This window comes from Eurosta solidaginis, chromosome X, assembly GCF_040869045.1.
Source record: "Eurosta solidaginis isolate ZX-2024a chromosome X, ASM4086904v1, whole genome shotgun sequence".
Taxonomy (NCBI): domain Eukaryota; kingdom Metazoa; phylum Arthropoda; class Insecta; order Diptera; family Tephritidae; genus Eurosta; species Eurosta solidaginis.
In genome coordinates, this window is record NC_090324.1 from 77274653 (window position 1) to 77284793 (window position 10141).

Consider the following 10141-nt stretch of genomic DNA (forward strand, 5'->3'; position numbering starts at 1 on the left):
CTTTGTATTGCATACCTTCAACAGCTGATTTATTAAAAACAACAACTTTGTCCTTTACACTTACCATCTCACCAATGGCACGCACGGTTGAGGGTGAATATGAGCCACACAGCGTGTCGATAAATATGAACGTCCTGAACTTGTATTGGGTACATATGAGTTTTTGTGTAAAAAATGTTTGGGTACCGATAGCTCTCAAGATAAACCTCAACTCATATCCAACATGAATGCCTCGCAATCAATTGTGGAAGCTGTACGCACTACATTGGGTCCACGTAGTATGGACAAGCATATTGTTGATTCCAGTGATAAGGCCACAATTTCAAATGATGGTGCAACCATTTCGAAACTATTGGCAATTGTGCATCCAGCCGTAAAACTCAAGATGCTGAGGTAAGTTTTTTGTTATAATAGAATGTGTAGAATAAAAAATTTTCTCTTATCAGGTCGGCGATGGCGCCACTTCAGTAGTACTTTAAGCAAGTGAAATCTTAAGACAAGTTAAGCCATATGTTGAGGAAGGCGTGCATGCACGTATCATCATTAAAGCTATACGTAAAACATTACAATTATGCATGACCAAAATATGGCATGGCTGTATATGTAGAAGCGCCAATCAAAGGAACAACAACGTGCTATATTGGTAAAATGCGCTGCCACAGCAATGTCCTCCACACTTATTCATCAAAAGATTTCTTTTCTAAAATGGTTGTGGACGCTTTACTTTCCTTTGATGGACAAGGTTAGGTTAGGTTGGGGTGGCTGCCCGAGGGCACACTTAGGCCAGTAGTACTAGGCCCGTTGTGATACCACGAAAAACATCGTTACCTCTCCTCTTCGAACCATTTTGAGGACCTGATGAAAGCTACCAGGTCCTTGACGTCATGCTCCACAACCTGACTCATAGTATCAAGAAATGGAGCTCCCAGAAAACGCTGCCGTGCTCCGCTTAGCGCTGGGCAGTTGCAAATGAGGTGAACCACCGTTTCCTCCTCCTCATCTTCTTTAAAACTCCTACAGCAACGACGATAAGGCGCTCCTAGCCTTTCTGCCTGCCTACCTATGAGGCAATGACCCGTTAGTGCCCCTACAAGTGTGGAAATTGTATCCCTTCTTAGGTTGTAAACGTGACGGGACCTTTTAGGATCCCATTTAGGCCAGGTTTCTTTCGACGTTCGACATCCGGTGTTTGTAGCCATCTTTCGTCGGCTTGACGGTAGATGTGCTCTTTTAGCATTAGCTTGCATGTGGACAGGGGCATACCTAAGCGTTCTTGTCCAGGAAGAACCTGCTTGGTTGTACCCTGCCTAGCGAGTTCATCTGCAATACAGTTTCCCTCGATATCCCTATGTCCAGGGACCCATGTGAGGTGTACACGGTTCTGTTGAGCCATCTCTTGAAGAGATCGGCGACAGTTTAGTGCTAGTTCAGAATTGAACGAGTGGGAGCCCAGAGATTTTATGGCAGCTTGGCTGTCGCTGAAGATAAAAATTTCTTTGCCGACAATGTATGTCCCTATCCTAGCTGCGGCTTCCATTATGGCTGCAAATTCTGCCTGGAATACACTGCAGTGGTCGGGTAGTCTGAATGAGAGCTGGAGGTCAAGGTCCCTTGAGTATACTCCACCCCCAACTCTCCCGTTTAGCTTGGAGCCGTCCATATATATGGAAATGCTGTTGCCCATAGCAAGGCACTTGTCCGACTCCGTCCAGTCATCCCTGCTGGGTATGTTTATCTTAAAGTTGGTTTCCGCAACTGTTGTGGTCACACAGCGATCCGTGCTAGGAGGGAGAAAACTGTATTTGTTTAGTATACTTGAGTGTCCTGTGGTCCTGTTGTTCCAGCACGACAACTCCCTTAGACGCAGGGCTGACGTTGCCGCTGCTCGATGACCAGCCAGATCCAGTGGAAAGATGTCAAGAATGACCTGAAGAGCTTCGCTAGGCGTTGTTCTTAAAGCCCCGCTTATGCTTATCATGCTGGATCTGTGGACTTTACCCAACAAGTTTAGGTTTGACGCCTTGCTCAAGGCTGACCACCATACGACTACCCCATACAGCAGTATGGGTCTGATAATCGCGGTATAAATCCATCTGCATATGTTGGGGGTGAGTCCCCATTTTTTGCCAATGGCTCTTTTACACGTATATAATGCATTGTACGCTTTCTTTTGTCGCTGGATAACGTTGTCCTTCCAGTTCAGCTTTTTGTCTAAAACTACGCCTAAAAATTTGGCTTTATCTGCCAGGCTTAGGCTCACCCCATTTAGTTCTGGTAGGTTCAACGATGGTATTTTGTATCGTTTGGTATATAAGACAAGGTCTACTTTATGGACAAAAGTCATACAAAAAATATAAAATCGCATTATTAAATATAGAATTGGAATTGAAGGCTAAGCGTGATAATGTTAAAGTACGTGTTGATAAATGTCAAGAGTATCAGAAAATTGTTGATGTTGCATGGCGTATTATGTACAATGAACTAGCTAAATTAGGCGCCAATATTGTGTTATCTAAACTACCAATTGGTGATGTTGCTACACAGTATTTTGCAGATCGTGATATGTTCTGTGCTCTTAGTTAGAAGATTTGAAACGTACAATGCAAGCTTGTGGTGGCGCTGTTATGACTAAAGCTAATGATATTAATTCAAGTGTTTTGGGTCAATGTGATTACTTTGAAGAACGTCATGTTGGTAGTGAAGGTTTCAACATTTTCCAAGGTTTGATAGTGGGTTTGACATTGATTTTATTTTCATAGTTTATAATAATTTTTTATTTTTTAAAGGTTGCGTTGATTTTACGTGGCGGTGCCGAACAATTTTTGGAAGTAACTGAGCTTCGTTACATAATGCTATAATGATTGTGCGGCGTACAATAAAACATGATTCTGTTGTTGCTGGTAAGTCAAAATACAAATTGAAAAAAAGTCTAGTCGTAGATTGTTAAGTAATATTATGAAACGATTGTCCAAATCCGGAAGAAAAAACTATAAAATTTAGTGAAATGATAATTATTGCTTTTGGTTGTTAGTTTTGAGTCATCGTCTTCGAGTGCTTTCTGATCTTGTTGTAGCGATAAGGTTGCTCCCCGAAGGCTTTGGGGAGTGTTGTCGATATGTTGGTCCTTTGCCGGATATAGATCCGTTACGCTCCGGTAACACAGCTCCATTAAAGTGCTAGCCCGACCATCTCGGGAATTATTTGTATGGCCACATTAATCCTTCAAGCCATCCCTCCCTCCCCACCCCCAAGTTCCATGAGGAGCATGGGGTCGCCAGAGACTCGTCTGTTAGTGAAACGGGATTCACCGCTCGAAGGTGAGGTTGACAATTGGATTTGGAGAAGCTATATATTGCGCTGGCAACCTGAAAAGGTTGCGCTACACAACTCCTTGAATCTGGTATTTGCGTCGCCTCTTACGATAGGCATACCTACCGCGGATATATTCTAACCCCCTAACCCGCTGGGGGTAGTGCCTTTTTGTATATGCCGTATCTTTTGCCAACTACCTGTAAGGCGTTAAACTGATCAGTAACGTCGCCGTGGACTCGTTCACTATAATGTAGCTCAGCCTTTTCACAAAATAATTAAAACATGTTTGTACACCAAAGTAAACGAGGGACTCAAGGGGTTGATACGCGACAAAGCTTTACAGCTTTAGAGCTTTCGTAACCCAATTGTCAAAATCATCTACGCGAGAGGAATCCTGTTACAAATATGAATGTATCACACACATATTTAGCAGACGAGGCTCTGGCGACCCCAAGTTCCTCGTGGAACTAGGAGGTGGGGCGGGATGGCTTAGAAGGTTTAATGTGATCATATTAATCGTTCCCGAGATTGTCGGGCTAGTACTTTAATGGTGCATTGTTAACAAAACGTACCGGATCTATATCCAGCAAAGGACCATCACCATCGATAACATTTCCAAAAGCCTTCGGGGAGGGTGTTGTTGATGTTCAAGTGAAGTAAAAGGTGGTGGGATATTCTTTCCACGGACTGTAATCAAATTATCTTTGCGCAGGAGAGCCACATGTTAAAAGAAAGAAATAAAAATACAGCGATTGTCTATTATAATTAAATGTTAACAGTCAAATCTGTTATTTCAAGCGCTCTACGAATATATTTTTCGATAATATAGCTTATTGATCTTAAGTATTTATCAATCAGCCTGTGAAATATTCTGTGCAGCACTAATTAGAGTATCATGTATATCTTTTGCCGATTGCACATATACACGTACAACATTAAGGTATATAGAATATGTCATAGGTCAACCAGGGGTGTCTTGCATATTGGGTTCCATACGTGCTGCTACAGCGCTAGGTAAATAATGTTGCGCCGATGATAATTGTTGCATGAATTGTATGGCTGTTTTTAAATGTAATTCAATTTGACAATACACAGACCCAGACGGAACTCCAGGTTGTATCATTGGATTTGGCCCATCAACTTCGGTAATGTTCATTTGTTGCATGCCATGCATGTTCATATTGGGATTCGTTGTTCAATACGAATATTCTTCTTTATTGAGCTGAATACCACGATTGTTAGTTAATAGCAATATAAGTTATTTTAATTGAACAATATATTTGTTGCTTTTGTCTGTTTAGGGGTGGGACGATAGCTTTTTGTGTTGTACGATTTCTAATCAGTTTTTGCTAGCTGGCTTGAGGTCTGAATTGAAATAAAAACACAAGGGTTTTTTATGTATTACCAATATATTTCGATTACACACGGCAATCGTCTTCAGGGTGAAAACTACAAAACATAAAAATATTAAAATAAATAACAAATTTTCTAACATACAAATTTTAAAAAATTAATCACATAAATTTTTTACACGTGTGTATCACTTGACGTGGAGTTTATCACTGATCATTTGTTTGTCAACAAATATCTATAGCAGCTAGCGGAGTTATCTACGTCCGTTTTGTAGTTCATTCGTTTGCTGGTTGGTGTGTTAATAATGTGAAGCATTTCCAGAGTAAATCGTTTTCTGCAATGTTGTTCTTGTTGAAGAATAGTAGCTTTGTCAAAGTTTGGTGAGTGGGAGTTTTCAGTACAGTGGGTCATAATTGCAGTTTTTTGATTTGCAGTATAGCGGCAATATTTGTAATCCGATTTGTGTTGCGCTATTCTAGTTTTAAGTTTGCCTTTTGTTGTTCCAACATATACGCTGTGGCATAGTTCGTTGTTTTATCCATTGCAAGGAATTTCGTACACTATATTGATTTTTTCTGTATGTGGAATTTTTGATTTTGTTTGATTATATATGTTTTTTAATGTATTTATCGGCTTATGGGCTATTTTTACTTCATCTTTGTTGTAGCAGTCTGATTTGGCCAATCGTTCCTACAATTTTGGCACATAAGCTTCTGACTTAAATATTTTCTGCGGTTTTTCTTTTTCTCGTTGCTGATTCTTTTCTTCTTGATATTTATTTAACAGTGTTTTAATTATGTTTTCAGGAAAATCATTTCTTCTTAACAATAGTTTTATTTCATTTTTAATTTCCTCGTGGTAAGTATCGTCCGTAATTTCTAACATTCTTCTTATACAGCCCATTGCTGTATTCATTATCATCGTCTTTGGATGCTTTGAATAAAAGTTGATCATTCGTCCTTTTGATGTTGATTTCTTATACCACTTTAACTTCAATTCGTTTTTGCTTCTAATAACAATTGAGTCAAGATATGGTAGTTTTCCGTCTTCTTCAAGTTCCGTTGTAAAATTTATATATTTGTTGAAAGAGTTTAGTGTGTCCAGCGTACTTTTAACACCATCTTCGTGTATTATAGCAAATAGATCGTCGACATATTTTGTGAGTAATCTGGGTACTCTTTCTAATTTTGTTGTTGTGTTCTCTAATAGTTTTTCCATCACTATATCGGCAAATACTGGTGATGTTGGGGATCCCATTGGCAATCCTTTTAGCTGTGTATACAATATAACATTGAATTTGAAATACCTATTTTCTTCGATGCAAAACGTAAGTATTTCCATAAACAGTTTTTTTGGTATATTTGTGTGTTGTTCTATTTTCATCCAATTGTCTCTTATGATCTCAAGGGCTAATTGTGTGGGAATGCTGGAAAACAGGGAAATTACGTCGAAAGATATTAGCTTTTCATTGTCAGAAATGTAGGTGTTGTTAATTTGTGTTTTAAACTCAGGTGTGTTTTTAATGTTGTATGCCGAGTTTGCTGTTGTGTTTTTTAATATATCTGCTATATATTACGATTTCTTGATCATCTGCTTTGGCTTAGACCATGCTTACATCTTGGCGGAATCATATAAGTGAAGGACGGATTGTGAGCAGCTTAATTTACCTTGATCAGGGGTATTAAGTCTAAGGGCTATATTAATAGAGGTATGAAAATTCAGGAAAAGTTTGCGGATTCTGACTCTAAGTATTCAACAGGAACTGTTTGGTTAGCATCTCATTTCGCTCCCTGATGGGGAGTATTCTCGTCTCATTATGTAGATGATGTTCTGGGGACATAAGAAGACAACCCGTGCCGGTTCTGAGAGCAGTAATTTGGCAGGCCTGTAGCTTCTTTCAGTGAGTAGTTTTTAGGCTTTGTCTTTTCCCCAAGTACTGCCAGCAAGAGATTTGAGGATTGTATTACGGCGCTGGATTTTCGGTACAATTGCGGCTGCATTCTCACCAAAATGTAGATCCTGATCGAACGTCACACCCTAGATTTTAGTGTGCAAGACAGTCGGTAGCGTAATGCCATATGGTCGACATTTGGCGTGCCCATGTTGTAAATAAGGTCGCCGATGATTTATTCGGTGACAATGTCAGGTTTCGCGAGGCGAAAAAACCGAAGCGATCAGGCAGATAGCTGTTTATTTTATTACAAAGCTCATGGATGTAGGAAACAATAGGGACTCCTTCTGGTGGTGAAGATAGCTATTGTTATGTAGAAGTTAAACAGAAGTAGGGACAGGACACCGGTTTCAATATGATTTTTTTGGATTTATTGCAAAAATGCGTTGAGGATTTTTAATATTTTACGAGACAACTTCGTACATGTTTCAAAGAATGAAAAATGAGACCTATTCAAACTCAATTTTCACCAGGACAAAGCCTCTGAGACTTTGCTATCCTTTAACATATACAATACTTTACCCCTTTTTAGCGCAACTATCATTTTTGATTTTATTAAATTTTATAAAATGTTTTTCCTCTACAGTTCAATTTCCGTATTAGATGGTGAAGATGGCTTTCGCATATTCTCCATCAATAACTGTGACAAGGTGGAAGAAATCTATGCGCGTAAATCGCAGCATATTATCTTGGTCGAGCGTCTCTTCAATATCTTTCTAGTGGTGATGGTGACAGCAGAGAAACCCAACTGTTTACAAATGTTACACTTCAAAAAGAACCAAAATATCTGTCATTACGTCTACGGCTCAAATATACATAGTATACGAATGATTCGATTCATGATATACGCGACATGAAAATATTACATCAAATCGAAATTATTGCACCAAACGAATACTGAAACCGTACACATCTTCAAAATGGATGAGAAGTCTGTAATGATGGCATTAGATTGTGAGTTATTGAATAACATGCGAAAACCACTTTAACCCATCTATTTATTTGCATTACAGCTGAAGCTTTACAAGCATCAAAAATTGCTGCCGCCAAGCAATTGGAAAAGGCAGAGAAGCATTCATCACACTGTACGGATGATGCAAAATCAGAAACTGCTGTTGTAACTGCTGCCACCGACACAACAATCATCTCTACTTCGTCGAGTAGCGGCTCGTCCGACTATCTATCGAAGACAGTATAATCACATCTTTTGCCAACACAGGTTAGCTATGTGCTTGCGCAGGACCGTGCCTTCGCTACTTTATAATGAATGTCAATTCCCACCAATGGCTATTGCGGCTCACGATTGACCAACAAGACGACGGCGCAGTATAGAGAAAGAACGTCTGATTGCCGCAGCGAAAGCTTAAACAATTTTTGTTTGAGCATGAAAAATGATTACGCATTTTTTTACTGGCTTAGTGTAGGCTGTTGCGGCGGCGTTTGAAGTGTGAAATTTGTTAAAATTTTAATTTGACAGTAAATTTAAAACAAAAAACGCTTAAGCATTTAATTATTATGAATATGATATATTGTAACAGAACAATATTTTGCTATGTACAGTGCTGGCCACTAAGACGACGCTGCAGCAATATAGCTCAAAGTAATTAATTAATTGCGGCGGCCACAGTGGTGTGATGGTAGCGTGCTCCGCCTACCACACCGAATGCCCTGGGTTCACACCCCGGGCAAAGCAACATCAAAATTTTAGAAATAAGGTTTTTAAATTACGCCGCGATTCTAGTGTTGTAATAACATTCTTCACCACGGTAACGAAATCATGCAGTAACTTTTACACCCTTTTGGTAAAGTAGCCGGATAATTTTTTACCCACAAAAGCAGGCGGTTACATCGAAATAACCACACAACAGCTGTTGTTTAGAAAAAGGCAGAACTGAAAAATAATGAATTGTAAGCGCTAGCAAGTAAAGATAATAGTAAAAAAGTGTTGCCTCTTGCTATACATATTTGTTTACATTATGTACTTTCACAGAATAAATTACAATATACCTATGTAGAAACTTATCATGCATAATATGCATATACACATCGTCCCGTTTATTCTTTAACCTCGTATCTACAAGTGAGACATTTTCGGTAAAGCGAACACGGTTGCCACACCATGTTTTCATTTGGGACCAAAATTCGTCGAAAAAAAGGACCAAATTTTTGTTTTATTTTATTAGTATAAAATACAAAATTTTAGGATGTTTCCATATAAAATTTTACTGAACATAGTGAAGACTTTCCTTTAATTCAAGCTGAACAAACGAATATGTGTGGATGCAAACAAAAATGGTACTATATTTTGACATAGGATAAGTCTATGCCTTTCACCAACCAAACGTTGTCAAGTTTTGGCCACAAAGCTCTTGGTTCTAGCATTATGTTTGATTGCAATGCAATAAAATGTATAGTGCAGTTAGGTTTTAGTAAGAAATGGTTCAAAATTTACGTTCTGGTGTTGCCGAACTATGTATGTGGAAAACTCAGTAAATCATAAATGAAACTAGGCAATTTTGTTAGTGCTATTTTTATAGATGCTTTCTTTTTCCCTTAGCGTTTAAACGTCATATCAGAGCCTAGATTCAGTAAGTGTGAGTTTTGATCCCAGGTCTCAGGGGTTCTGCTAGCACCTACGGGAATAATTTTATACAAAACATTTCTTCCGAAATCAAATCTCCTTTGCATTTGCTTCCTTCTGTCTTCGAGTTAAAATATTTCTTGTGCCAAGATACTTCGTTTTCAATTATCTTGCGTGGCTAAACACCACAATAGTCCTGGAATACCTTGAGCTCATTGAGCTGGGTGAGAAAGATTTAAATATCAACGTGCCAAACCAAAAGTAATGAATAGAATTTCCTTGTAGTTTTGAAAGTGTTAGGCTCAAGGCAGAGTGCTCGCTATAAGCTATGCTAGGCGAGAAGCAATTTTTATTTTCATATATTTACATAGTGCTTGATAAAAGATCGAAATATCTAGCCGTTATTAATATTATTATGAAACAAGAGTTTTTTTGATTAGTCGGTTATTTTATCAACAATTAACGGCAATGTGTTTGACAACACTTTTCTCATTAATGCCTGGCATAAATTATATCCTGGGTGAAATGTTATTGTTCTGGTACATGCTATTGACTGAGCAATTTTTTATGGTGAGAGTTCCATTGAAGTAAATTCAAAATTATATGGGAGCTAACGAAAGTGTGGCGAATTTTTGGGCAATATTGTTAATTTTTACCTGAGTGAAAAAGAGAGAAAAGTACCAATGGTGGCTACTGCCTAAAAAGGATAAAAAATTGAAGAAAAGGGACCAGCGGACCAAATGGGGATGGAAGGGACCATTTTTGGTCCAAATGGACCAAAGTGGCAACAGTGAAAGCCAAGAAAACTAAAAAAAAAAATAAATGTGAGGCGCGATAACCTCCGAAGAGATCTAAGGCCGAGCTTCTCTTCCAATTTACGTCGTGCTCCTCTTGATTTTCCCTACAAATTGGCCGGACGGGACCTACATGTTTTATGCCGACTC

The 10141-nt window shown here is 38.8% G+C and overlaps 1 long non-coding RNA gene across 3 annotated transcripts; it reads left to right on the forward strand.

The window, feature by feature from the left end:
- Positions 1-479: 479 nt before the first annotated feature.
- Positions 480-8228, forward strand: LOC137234263 (uncharacterized). 3 transcript variants are annotated; one of them, XR_010947757.1, is made up of 5 exons: positions 480-2721; positions 2787-2900; positions 5875-5992; positions 7203-7570; positions 7630-8228. It is a non-coding gene; the product is annotated as an uncharacterized lncRNA (long non-coding RNA). The 3 variants fall into 3 exon arrangements; XR_010947756.1 differs by lacking the exon at positions 5875-5992 and having other exon boundaries at positions 480-2729; XR_010947755.1 differs by lacking the exon at positions 5875-5992.
- Positions 8229-10141: the final 1913 nt, after the last annotated feature.